This window comes from Salmo salar, chromosome ssa09 (genome assembly GCF_905237065.1).
Source record: "Salmo salar chromosome ssa09, Ssal_v3.1, whole genome shotgun sequence".
NCBI lineage: Eukaryota > Metazoa > Chordata > Actinopteri > Salmoniformes > Salmonidae > Salmo > Salmo salar.
In genome coordinates, this window is record NC_059450.1 from 48,284,055 (window position 1) to 48,298,315 (window position 14,261).

General features: G+C 41.7%; 1 gene segment (V, D, J or C); it reads left to right on the top strand.

Annotated features, from left to right (window-relative positions):
* Positions 1-14,261, top strand: part of LOC123744629 (T-cell receptor beta-2 chain C region-like) — a 581,570-nt gene that overhangs the window by 367,433 nt on the left and 199,876 nt on the right.

The window sequence follows — 14,261 nt, forward strand, 5'->3', positions numbered from 1 at the left end:
CCGGAGGGGAAGGAAATTACATCACTTTGACGTCAGAACTTGTGTTGATATTCAAGCAGATCCCTTGTTCACCTACAGGTCTCCTGTTCAACTTAAAGGTGTATTGTAGAACATACCGGTATCTACATCATTGAAAGTATTTGTCTATTTTAGTCTTTAGATTCGGTCTGTGTTATAGATTCAGAAATCTTCACACTAGAAATAGGATGTAATAATACACTGCACTGACTTCAGGTCAGAACAGTAATACACTGCACTGACTTTAGGTCAGAACAGTTATACACTGCACTCACTTCAGGTCAGAACAGTAAAGGAGAGAGCGAGACAGAGGTAGAGAGAGAGAGAGAGAGAGAGAGAGAGAGAGAGAGAGGGAGAGAGAAAAAGAGGGGAGATAGAGAGAGTAGTCATGTGAATCACATCTATCCAGGGGGAGTAATGGAATATCACATTGTAACATTGCACAATGTATGTTAATGAGTGATGACTCTAAACTGTAAATACTGGTATACTGTACTAGGACAGATATCACCTTGCTTATGCCATCATCCATCTCGGTTTATTCATTGGCACTGAGTCAATGTCAAACCTCAGATGCAGGTGTTCTGAGCCGTGGTCTAATATTACCATCAGACAGGGTTTTAGTAGAGAACAGGAGGAACTCTACATCACTGTTTTGGCTGGCTGCACAGTAATAAACTGCACTGTGTTCAGGTCCTCTCAGACTCACTCGATGAAGATAAGCCTCTTTCCCACCGTCTCCACTCACATTGAAGTGCTTTTCAAACGATTTCTCCATGGTTATTGACTTGGTATATGCATAACCAATGAGTTTCATAGCAGTGTCTCCTGCTGACTGTTTGTACCATAGTATCATGTAGTAGTTAGGGATAGTATGGCTGCAGGTGAGTTGAACGTTTCCTCCAGGTCCTTCTGTTAGTGCCACAGGCCTCTGATGAACCATGCTACTAAACAACTGCCCTGTAGACAGAGAGAGAGAGGAGATAGAGAGGAGAGTGGAGAGAGGAGAGAGAGAGAGGGAGGAGAGGAGAGAGAGAGAGGAGAGGAGAGAGAGAGAGAGGGAGAGGAGAGAGGAGAGAGAGAGAGGAGAGAGAGGAGAGAGAGGGAGAGAGAGGGAGAGAGGAGAGAGGAGAGAGGGAGAGGAGAGAGGGAGGAGAGAGGGAGAGGAGAGGAGAGAGGAGAGGAGAGAGGAGAGGAGAGAGAAAGGAGAGAGAGAGGAGAGAGAGAGAGGGAGAGGAGAGAGAGGAGATAGAGAGGGAGAGGAGAGAGAGGAGATGGGGAGAGATAGGAGAGAGGGAGAGGAGAGGAGAGGAGAGGAGAGGAGAGGAGAGGAGAGAGAGAGAGAGAGAGAGAGAGAGAGAGAGAGGAGATGAAGTGAGAAAGAGAAAGAAAGAGAGAGAAAGGATATTTTATTCAGTTTGATGACATTCGTAGTATCGTTAGGCTTGTCATCGTAAGTGATTTAATACCTGTCACCCAGAGTGGTAGAGCTAACAGGTGAATCAGAACTCTGAACATTGAAAACACTCTAAAGTTTCTATAACTGTTAAAATTACGTCTGTGAGTATAACAGAACTGATATGGCAGGCGAAACCCCGACTTTGGTGAGTGCTAAACTTGCTGGGTGTCTAAATAGCTAGCCCTGTGATGCCGGGCTATCTACTGAGAATATTGCAAAATGTGCTTTCACCGAAAAGCTATTTTAAAATCGGACATATCGAGTGCATAGAGGAGTTCTGTATCTATAATTCTTAAAATAATTGTTATGCTTTTTGTGAACGTTTATCGTGAGTAATTTAGTAAATTCACCGGCAGTGTTCGGTGGGAATGCTAGTCACATGCTAGTCACATGCTAATGTAAAAAGCTGTTTTTTGATATAAATATGAACTTGATTGAACAAAACATGCATGTATTGTATAACATAATGTCCTAGGGTTGTCATCTGATGAAGATCATCAAAGGTTAGTGCTGCATTTAGCTGTGGTTTGGGTTTATGTGACATTATATGCTAGCTTGAAAAATGCGTGTCTGATTATTTCTGGCTGGGTACTCTGCTGACATAATCTAATGTTTTGCTTTCGTTGTAAAGCCTTTTTGAAATCGGACACTGTGGTTAGATTAACGAGAGTCTTGTCTTTAAAATGGTGTAAAATAGTAATATGTTTGAAAAATTGAAGTTTTTGCATTTTTGAGGTTTTTGAATAACGCGCCACGGGATTACACTGGCTGTTACGTAGGTGGGACGATTTGGTGCCACCTACCCTAGAGAGGTTAAAACTGAATGAATGAGACGCTGTGGAACGTAGTCACACGGAGAGGGCCATCACCATTAGGATGCTGGCGCCCCTGGTTACCCTCCCCTTTCGAAATGTTTTGAAACACAATGCAATCGTCCCCCTCGAATCTTATTGGCTCTCTTGTTGAAAAACGCCCTGAAGATTTATGTTATACAACGTTTGACATGTTTGAACGAACCTAAATGGGAAAAAAAATGCTTTTTCTCGAAATGGCTGTCCCGTGGCCGACGGAAGTTTTGGAGCAGCCTTCAGACGCGCTAACAAGAACAAACTCTTGGAACATAAAGGAGTCATTTTTTCGAACGAAAATACATTTGTTGTGGACCTGGGATTCCTGGAAGTGCTTTCTGATGAAGACAACCAAAGGTAAGGGATTATTGACAATAGTATACAAGACTAGATGTGATATGCGATTGTTCCAAGATGGCTAGGCTATTGCTATTGCTAGCCTATTGTTCTGAGTATCGCATCCCCTTTTATCGCAAAGTGTGATTACCCAGTAAAGTTATTTTTAAATCTGGCATTACAGGTGCTTTCAAGAGATATTCATCTATAAATCTTAGAATGACAATATTACATTTTAAAAATGTTTTCGAATAGTAATTTAGTAAATTGTAGCTCTGTTTCATCGGATGCATTTGAGGGAAAATAGTTAGTCAATGTTACGCACCGATGTAAAATGCTGTTTTTATATATAAATATGAACTTTATCGAACAAAAGAATGCATGTATTGTGTAACATGATGTCCTAGGTGTGTCATCTGATGAAGATTGTCAAAGGTTAGTGCTGCATTTAGCTGTTTTTTGGTTATTTGTGATGCATGTGGTTGGTCAGAAAATGGCTATGTGGCTACTTTTACGATATACTCCTCTAACATAATCTAATGTTTTGCTTTTGCTGTAAAGCCTTTTTGAAATCTGACAACGTGGTTCGATTCAGGAGAGTTGTATCTATAAAACAATATAATTTGAGAAAAAAAATTGAAAAAAAAAAATGATTACATTTTGTTATGCTAATGGAGATATGATTTTTCGCCGCACAGGGGTTAAATTGTATCGTTTATTTACGTATTTGGGTACCTAAGGTTTGATTAGAAACATTGTTTGACTTGTTTGGAAAAGTTTATTAGTAACGTTTGGGATTCATTTTCTATGCATTTTGATCGCGGGAAACTGGTGTATTATTGACTGAAGCGCGCCAGCTAAACTGATTTTTTATGGATATAAAGAAGGACATTATCGAACAAAAGGACCATTTGTGATGTAACTGGGACCTTTTGGAGTGCCAACAGAAGAAGATTATCAAAGGTAAGGCATTTTTTACATCGCTATTTCAGACTTTCGTGTCGCACCTGCCTGGTTGAAATATGTTTTTCATGTGTTTGTATGCAGGGAGCTGTCCTCAGAAAATCGCATGGTTTGCTTTCGCTATAAAGCCTTTTTGAAATCTGACACAGCAGCTGGATTAAAAAGAAGTTAAGCTTTATTTTGATATACACTGCTCAAAAATATAAAGGAAACACTAAAATAACACATCCTAGATCTGAATGAATGAAATAATGTTATTAACAAAAAATACTGTTCTCACATATTAGTGTTATTTAACACCGTAAATTATAGGAATGACTGGTTTTGGGTGAATTTTTCCTTTAAGTTATTCAGCTTCAATAATCCGATAACTTTGATAATGTCACGTCCTGACCAGTAATAGGGGTTATTTGTTATAGTAGTTTGGTCAGGATGTGGCAGGGGGTATTTGTTTTATATGGTTTGGGGGTTATGTGTATGTAGAGGGTATTGTATTTATGTGTTCCAGGGTTTTTGGTATCTGTTCTGGTGTTGGTGTTCTAGGTTTTTCTAGTTTGTGTATTTCTTTGTTGGCCTGGTGTGGCTCTCAATCAGGAACAGCTGTACATCATTGTTCCTGATTGAGAGTCATATTTAGGGAGCTTGTTTTCACCTGTTTGATTGTGGGTAGTTGTTTGTGCATTGCTTATAGTCCAGCCTGCAAAACTGTTTACTGTCGTTTTTCTTGTTTTTCCGCGTTCACGTTTATAATAAATATAATGATGAGCACACAACCCGCTGCGCCTTGGTCTAATCACTATGACAGCCGTGACAGATAAACAGTTAGGTATATCTCTTGGTTTTCTGGTTGTTTAAGAAATATAAACTTGTATATTGGATGTGGTTTTCGAGTCAATTATACCTTGTAAATTTTAAGTCTATATTTCTAAAAGATCTGACGTTATTTTAAGCAATTTTGGACAATTATATATCTGACTAACTTAACAATCCTACTTTCTGGAACAAACCTCAGAGAAACTGGAGGAAAGTTACTCCACTGTACAGTGTCATCTGGCATTATCTGTCAGGGACTGGGAGTGACACATGAGATCATCCAATCAGGAACCAAAGGGACAAGAAGCACCAGTCCCCAGAGAGAGAGGAGCAGGAAGCATGTTAGTCTGTCATCTCTGTGTCGGTGCAGAAGAACATCAGAATACCCTCTGACTGATTCATTCTCTTTCTAATCACGCAACAAACCAATCAGAACAGGGCAAATAACTTATTAAATGAGTGTTTTTGTGTGGAATCTTTCTTTAAGCTTTACCAACCAATTTTATGTTTAACATGGTTAACACACATTCTCAAAAATGCATCCTAAAAACAATTAATTTCCTAACAACTGTGTAAACCATGATTATGGTTGGCCCATGGTTATGGAGATAAGAATTCTAATCATGTTTGCTTTCAGTGCTAAGGACAGAAAGAAGAATGACACAGATTTGGTGACATCTGATATTGTGACATCACCGTGCTTGCTGTCAGAATGTCAGAGTTGCACAGAAAAAGCCATATCTCAGACTGGCCAATAAAAATTAAATATTAAGAAGGGCAACTCTGCCAAAAATGACGCAGAAAAATTAATCCATGCCTTTGTTACTTCTAGGTTGGACTACTGCAATGCTCTACTTTCCGGCTACCCGGATAAAGCACTAAATAAACTTCAGTTAGTGCTAAATACGGCTGCTAGAATCCTGACTAGAACCAAAAAATTTGATCATATTACTCCAGTGCTAGCCTTCCTACACTGGCTTCCTGTTAAGGCAAGGGCTGATTTCAAGGTTTTACTGCTAACCTACAAAGCATTACATGGGCTTGCTCCTACCTATCTTTCCGATTTGGTCCTGCCGTACATACCTACACGTACGCTACGGTCACAAGACGCGGGCCTCCTAATTGTTCCTAGAATTTCTAAGCAAACAGCTGGAGGCAGGGCTTTCTCCTATAGAGCTCCATTTTTATGGAATAGTCTGCCTACCCATGTGAGAGACGCAGACTCAGTCTCAACCTTTAAGTCTTTACTGAAGACATATCTCTTCAGTAGGTCCTATGATTAAGTGTAGTCTGGCCCAGGGGTGTGAAGGTGAACGGAAAGGCTGGAGCAACGAACCGCCCTTGCTGTCTCTGCCTGGCCAGTTTCCCCTCTTTCCACTGGGATTCTCTGCCTCTACCCCTGTTACGGGGGCTGAGTCACTGGCTTACTGGTGTTCTTCCATGCCGTCCCTGGGAGGGGTGCGTCACTTGAGTCACTGACGTGGTCTTCCTGTCTGGGTTGGTGCCCCCCCTTGGGCTGTGCCGTGGCGGAGATCTTTGTGGGCTGTACTCGGCCTTGTCCCGGGATGGTATGTTGGTGGTTGGAGATATCCCTCCAGTGGTGTGGAGGCTGTGCTTTGGCAAAGTGGGTGGGGTTATATCCTACCTGTTTGGCCCTGTCCGGGGGTTTCATCGGATGGGGCCACAGTGTCTCCTGACCCCTCCTGTCTCAGCCCCCAGTATTTATGCTGCAGTAGTTTATGTGTCGGGGGGCTATGGTCAGTCTGTCACATCTGGAGTATTTCTCTTGTCTTTTCCCATGTCCTGTGTGAATTTAAATATGCTCTCTCTAATTCTCTCTTTCTCTTTCTTTCTTTCTTTCTTTCTTTCTTTCTTTCTTTCTTTCTTTCTTTCTTTCTTTCTTTCTTTCTTTCTTTCTCTCTCTCTCTCGGAGGACCTGAGCCCTAGGACCATGCCTCAGGACTACCTGGCTTGATGACTCCTTGCTGTCCCCAGTTCACCTGGCCTTGCTGCAGCTCCAGTTCCAACTGTTCTGCCTGCAGCTATGGAACCCTGACCTGTTCACCGGACGTGCTACCTGTCCCAGACCTGCTGTTTTCAACTCTCTAGAGACAGCAGGAGCGGTAGAGATACTCTCAATGATCGGCTATGAAAAAGCCAACTGACACTTACTCTTGTGTTGCTGACTTGTTGCACCCTCGACAACTACTATGATTATTATTATTTGACAATGCTGGTCATTTATGAACATTTGAACATCTAGGCCATGTGCTGTTATAATCTCCACCCGGCACAGCCAGAAGAGGACTGGCCACCCCTCATAGCCTGGTTCTTCTCTAGGTTTCTTCCTAGGTTTTGGCCTTTCTAGGGAGTTTTTCCTAGCCACCGTGCTTCTACACCTGCATTGCTTGCTGTTTGGGGTTTTAGGCTGGGTTTCTGTACAGCACTTTGAGATATCAGCTGATGTAAGAAGGGCTATATAAATAAATTTGATTTGATTTAGAAGGCCAACATCCCAGAGTCGCTTCTTCACTGTTGACGTTGAGACTGGTGTTTTGCGGGTACTATTTAATGTAGCTGCCAGTTGAGGACTTGTGAGGCATCTGTTTCTCAAACTAGACATGTGCTTGTCCTCTTGTTCAGTTGTGCACCGGGGCCTCCCACTCCTCTTTCTATTCTGGTTAGAGCCAGTTCGCGCTGTTCTGTGACGGGAGTAGTACACTACGTTGTACGAGATCTTCAGTTTCTTGGCAATTACTCATATGGAATAGCCTTCATTTCTCAGAACAAGAATAGACTAACGAGTTACCCATTAAAACACTACTTGAGTAAAAATCTAAAAGTATTTGGTTTTAAATATACTTAAATATCAAAAGTAAATGTAATTGTTAAAATATACTTACGTTTCAAAAGTACAAGTATTTATTTCAAATTCCGTATATATTAGGCTAGATGTCACCATTTTCTTGTTTTGAAAATTCATGGATAGCCAGGGGCACACTCCAACACTCAGAAATAATTAACAAACAAAGCATTTGTGTTTAGTGAGTCCGCCAGATCAGATGCAGTAGGGAGGACCAGGGATATTCTATTTAAGCGTATAAATTTAACAATTTTTCCTGTCCTGCTAAGCATTCAAAATGTAACGAGTCAGGGAAAATGTGTGCAGTAAAAACTAAATTATTTTCTTTAGGAATGTAGTAAAGTAAAAGTTGTCAATAATATATATATAATGTACAGATGCTCCAAAAAACAATTTAAGTAGTACTTTAAAGTAGTTTACTTAACCCCCTAGAGTCGATGACCGCACTCCCGCAGAAATCTAGTTTGCTTAATAACAAAATCCCACAAGCGTCTTTGGACTTGTCTGAAGTCGGTACAGGTTTTGCTCTAGGATGCCCACAGGCCTCACAAGAATCATCTGAAGGGTACAATTTGGAAAATGAATGGAAGTACTGAGGATATACGGTGCATTCGGAAAGTATTCAGACCCATTGACTTTTTCCACATTTTGTTACGTTACAGCCTTATTCTAAAATTGATTAAATTGTTTTTTCCTCATGACTCTACACACAATACCCCATAATGACAAAGCAAAAAAAGCTTCTTATATTTTTTCAAAAATGTTTTCAAATTAAAACACTGAAATATTCCATTTATAAAATCAAATCAAATTATTTTCAGACCCTTTACTCAGTACTTTGTTGAAGCACCTTTGGCAGCGATTAGAGCTTCAAGTCTTCTTGATTGTGACACTACAAACTTGGCACACCTGTATTTGGGGAGTTTCTCCCGTTCTTCTCTGCAGATCCTCTCAAGCTCTGTCAGCTTGGATGGGGAGCACAGCTATTTTCAGGTCTCTCCAGAGATGTTAGATCGGGTTCAAGTCCGGGTAGAAGGTGAAGCTTCGCCCCCAGTCTGAGGTCCTGAGCGTTCTGGAACAGGTTTTCATCAAGGATCTCTTTGTACGTTGCTCTGTTCATCTTTCCCTCGATCCTGACTAATCTCTCAGTCCATGCCACTGAAAAACATCTCTACAGCATGACGCTGCCACCACCATGCTTCACCGTAAGGATGGTGCCAGGTTTCCTCCAGACATGACGCTTGGCATTTAGGCCAAAGAGTTCAACCTTGGTTTCATCAGACCAGAGAATCTTGTTTCTCATGGTCTGAGAGTCCTTTAGGTGCCTTTTGGCAAACTCCAAGTGGGCTGTCATGTGCCTTTTACTGAGAAGTGGATTCCATCTGGCCACTCTACCGTTAAAGCCAGATTGGTGAAGCGCTGCAGAGATGGTTGTCCTTCTGGAAGGTTTTCCCATCTCCACAGAGGAACTCTCGAGCTCTGTCAGAGTGGCCACTGGGTTCCTGTCTCTGAGCTCTATGGACAATTCCTTCGACCTCATGGCTTGATGGACTTCAATCAATGTTGTAGAAATAATTAAAGGATGATCAATGGAAACAGGGTGCACCTGAGCTCAATTTCGATGCAAATAGGGTCTGAAATGTAAATAATCTATGTCTGTTTTTATTTTTTTTTATAAATTTGCACAAAAAAATTGACATTCTCTACATACACACACACTCATGCACACCCACTCAATACATGCCATACTCATTTTGTCCAGAAAGCATCAGATACATGGTCTACACATACTGAGACAGAGAGGAGCTGTTTCTCTGTCCAGACAGCATCAGATACATGGTCTACACACACTGAGACAGAGAGGTTCTGTTTCACTGTCCAGACAGCATCAGATACATGGTCTACACATACTGAGACAGAGGGGAGCTGTTTCTCTGTCTATACTGCATCAGATACATGGTCTACACATACTGAGACAGAGGGGAGCTGTTTCTCTGTCCAGACAGCATCAGATACATGGTCTACACATACTGAGACAGAGAGGTGCTGTTTCACTGTCCAGACAGCATCAGACACATGGTCTACACATACTGAGACAGAGATGAGCTGTTTCTCTGTCCAGACAGCATCAGATACATGGTCTACACATACGGAGACAAAGGGGAGCTGTTTCTCTTGATCGGATACTTTATTTGAGATTGATGTGTCTTTCTGATGGTGTGCGTCTTGGTCATGCAAATGATCAATGTTTCAATATTTTATTTGGACGGACAAGGAGGTACGGTAGGACGAGCCAGGCCCCCCCAATACTGCAGGCCCTGGTCCAGGCCCCCTTGTGCCCTCCCATACCACCGGCCCTGGTCCAGGCCCCCTAGTGCCCTCACATACTGCTGGCCCTGGCCCACACACATGTTTAGAAAGTGTTTTTATCCCAAGTGACACCCTATTCCTTACATAGGGCACTACCTTTGACCAGGGACCATAGAATTCCACTATACAGCCTGCCTCTTCTAAATTTGTGTGAACACTGCCTCCTGGTGGAGAACTGAGGAAGTACACCTAAACCATCTAAACTAGCCACTTATAACAGTATCATTACCATCTGTTTGATATCAAATGGTTCATAGCAAAGTGTTGTTGAAGTGGTTGAAGACAGGTGCAGGTGTATAGAGCTGTAGTCAGTATTATATGAGAGGATCAGAGAGGGTTTTTGTAGAGGAGAGAGGGTATAGTGAAACACTGTGCTTCACTAGCGGCACAGAAATACACTGCACTGTCTTCAGCTTCTGTCAGTTTGGGAAAATGTAGATACGCCATTTTATTAGCTGCAGCATCTCCACTGACATTAAAACGCCCTTTAAAGGAATCTTCCACAGTTGGACTGGTGTTCCACACATACCCAATGAGTTTCAGAGCATTGTTTTGGGGTGACTGTTGGTACCAAAGTATCATGTTGTAACTTGAAACAGTGTGGCTGCAGGTGAGGTGAACTTTATCTTCAGGTCTTTTTAGTATTGCAGTAGGAGTCTGGTGAACTTTGTCTGTTTGTGACAGCCCTGTGGATGAAAACAGACAATATGAAATATACAGTATTACTCAGCATATTGACAGCAATATATTTCAGTAGTTAATCTATATTTCATGAGGGATTTAGCACCTGTCACCCATAGTGGTAGAGTTGCTACATGTATGAGAAGCTTGATCATGTTGATGGTTCTGGAGAGAAGAGTCACATGGACAGGAGAAAGGGTTTTCAGATAGTCAGAGATGTCATGTCATCTAGTGGGAGTGTCAAATGTATGTCAGCATCCCAAATGGCACCCTATTCCCTTTCTAGTGCACTACTTTAGACCAGAGCCCATAGGGGGAGAGGAGAATAAGTCAATAGAGAAGGGGAGCTGAACTGAGCTGCCGGAGGGGAAGGAAATGACATCACTTTGACGTCAGAACTTGTGTTGATATTCAAGCAGATCCCTTGTTCACCTACAGGTCTCCTGTTCAACTTAAAGGTGTATTGTGGAACATACCGGTATCTACATCATTGAAAGTATTTGTATTTTTTTTGTCTTTAAATTTGATCTGTGTTATAGATTCTGCAGTCATCACACTAGAAATAAGCTGTAATTTGAAGAAATACCTGAACTGTTTCTTCAAGACAACAATATCTATCACATTATTTGGTATAGAGGTTTGATATCAACTTCCTCCATGTGCTCAGACATCTACAGTGGTGGATAGCAGGTGTGCTGGGTGTTGATGAACACTGCAGTTATGGAGTAAAGGATCAGAAGGGGGTTTTGTAGAAGAGAGAAGGGTATCTACATCACTATGTTGACTTCATGTCAGAACGTTAACATGCTGCACTGACTTCAGAACAGTAATACACTGCACTGACTTCAGGTCAGAACAGTAATACTCTGCACTGACTTCCGAACAGTAATACACTGCACTGACTTCAGGTCAGAACAGTAATACACTGCACTGACTTCAGGTCAGAACAGTAATACGCTGCACTGACTTCGGGTCAGAACAGTAATACGCTGCACTGACTTCAGGACAGAACAGTAATACACTGCACTGACTTCAGGACAGAACAGTAATACACTGCACTGACTTCAGGACAGAACAGTAATACACTGCACTGACTTCAGGTCAGAACAGTAATACACTGCACTGACTTCAGGACAGAACAGTAATACACTGCACTGACTTCAGGTCAGAACAGTAATACACTGCACTGACTTCAGGACAGAACAGTAATACACTGCACTGACTTCAGGTCAGAACAGTAATACGCTGCACTGACTTCAGGACAGAACAGTAATACACTGCACTGACTTCAGGACAGAACAGAAGCTGAAGACATGCTTCTTTCGATCCATTTCCAAGGATTTCAATATGCTCTTTCAATGAACCTTCAACTGTCTGACTTTTATAATACACATATCCTATCAGTTTCAGGCTAGTATCATCTACTGACTGCTGGTACTATAATATAGTATTGTATTAACTAGTAGTATGGCTGCATACCAGTATCACTGTAACATTGGGACTTCCCAATAGTGCTGAGGGAACCTGGTGGACTTTACTGCAGAGAGAACGTCCTGTGAAGAAAACAATAAAATAATATTTAAAACAGAAATAATCATTATTTAGACACATCTGTTAGTTGCTAGTGTTTTCAGGATTTACATACATTCTACAGACGTCATTATTAGCTGTTATCCTGAACAGTGAGAGTGTGAACGTGATGAAACCTCTGATGACTTACTCTCTACTGGAAGGATGGATGAAGAGAAATAGAAAGAGAAACAGAGAGAGAGAGAGAGAGAGAGAGAGAGAGACAGAGAGAGAGAGAGAGGGGCGGGGGGAGAGAGAGGGGGCGTGGGCAGGGGAAGGAGAGAGAGGAGAGAGTGTAAAGAGAGGGGGGGGGCAGGCTAGAAGGGAAATAACTAGAGACATTAGAAGAACTAGAGTTAGAGGTCCCCCTACAGTATGTGATGAGACCATCTCTTTACATATTATATTACATCCTGTTGAAATACTGGGGTTTTTGTACAGCTGTACTTGTTGTCTGTATCACTGTGTTCACTCACAGCACAGAAGTACATGCCGCTGTCTCCTGCCCCCAACTTCTTCACTGTGAAAGATCCACTCTCAGCTACAGTCTTCTTGGCTGAGAATTTGTCTTCACTGAAATCCCATGAATACTCAGGTTTGGAACTGGAAGTAGTGTAAACTACCTGCTTCATTCCCTCTCCTGGAAGCTGTCTGTACCAGTACATCTGGTAGTAGCTAGATCCCTTAGTGTGACTGCAGTTCATCGGAGCATCGCTTTCTTTCAGTTTCCAGAGTATGGTGGGTATCTGAGTTACTTCACTCCCCTCAACAAGAACTTTAAGGATACAGTGAGAATGAAATCAATAGAGTTAGGTACAGTTAGACCTGAATACATCAAGACTCAGGTGAAGTGAACATATGCTTGGAAACATCAATATTTACAACTAGAGAAGGCCGTCATTGTAAATAAGAATTTTGTTCTTAACTTTCCTGGTTAAATAAATGAAACATTATGAAACTGTACCTGCAGCACAGAGCAGTGAGACAGTAACAGTGAAGAGAAATGTGAACATGTTTGATCACGTTATATGTGAGAGTGCTGGATAGAGTCTGGTATCAATGTATATAAAACAAGAGGAGTGTCACATAGATGAATAGATGACAATCAGTAGACCACGGCAGGTTCCACCATATTCAACATGTCAGTGAAGTGGGAGGGACTGATGATCTGAATATATCATGCTAATTAGTGGTTCAGACTGTAGAGACATTCACATTATTAAAGTTAGAGGTCCCCCTACAGTCTATGATGAGACCATCAGCTCTTTACATATTATATTCTATCCTATGGAGTCTATCCTTGTAGTCCTAAAACACGGAAATGAGTCAGCATTTTCTACCTCTGGTTCGTTGACCATTGCTATGGGAGAAATTAAGGGGGAAAATAATGGGGTTTTGGGGTATAAGGTCTGAAGTTAACACAGGCTTTGGAGATCTTATAAGTTTTGTTCTGTGCAGCAACTTAAAACCTCTCTGGGCTAGGGTCTAAATTAAGGATTGGACCCTTTTTTTTCAAATTCACCTAAAATGACATACCTGAATCTAACTGCCTGGAGCTCAGGACCTGAAGCAAGCATATTGTGACGACCCTGAATGTTTCTGAACCGTCTCAGTGCTTCTCCTTCCAATAGGGCGCTTTCCATTTAATTCTCAATTAATTAGTGCTTCTTCCAATAGGGCGCTTCCCCTTTAATTCCCAATTAAATAGCCAGCATCAGCTGCGCAAAAGTGGAGTTTTGATGGAAACATGAATGAGGATGTGTTCGACCCTCAGTTCTGAAGCGTCTCTCTTCCGTTTGTTGTGCTGCTTTAAAAGTGTGCTTTGTGTAGCCTAATAGAAAATCTACCCAGGATCGGCTCCACTCTTGCATCTGTGGACTACACCTCTCCGTTGGTTTTCGTGGCCTTTCTCCGCTGGAGATCTGTCGGCGGATTGGCTTCTCTGACTGACCGACGGACTACAACCTTTTTTGTATACGGTATTTCATTTGTTTTGGTGTGATGTATACCGTGATGATTTATGTAGTTCGTTGTAGTTGAGGATTTATTGAAATGTGTGGTAAAATATTTGTTCTTTTCATTGTATGATTGACACTGGGTTTACGCTACACTGTACGAACGGACAACCATTGCGTGACTAAGGTCACTTGAGTTCCCTGAACTTGTTTACCGGGCTGGACTCTTTTTAGGCCCGAGGTACAGGACATTTCTGGAGGAAACAGAGCTGTTTAAAGCTCATTATTGTATATTGTTATATGTGTGGGTGTGTGATCATTTATGTTGTTAATACAACCACGCAAAAGAATACAGTTGTTTTGAAGTTATTTGCATTGTTTTAAGG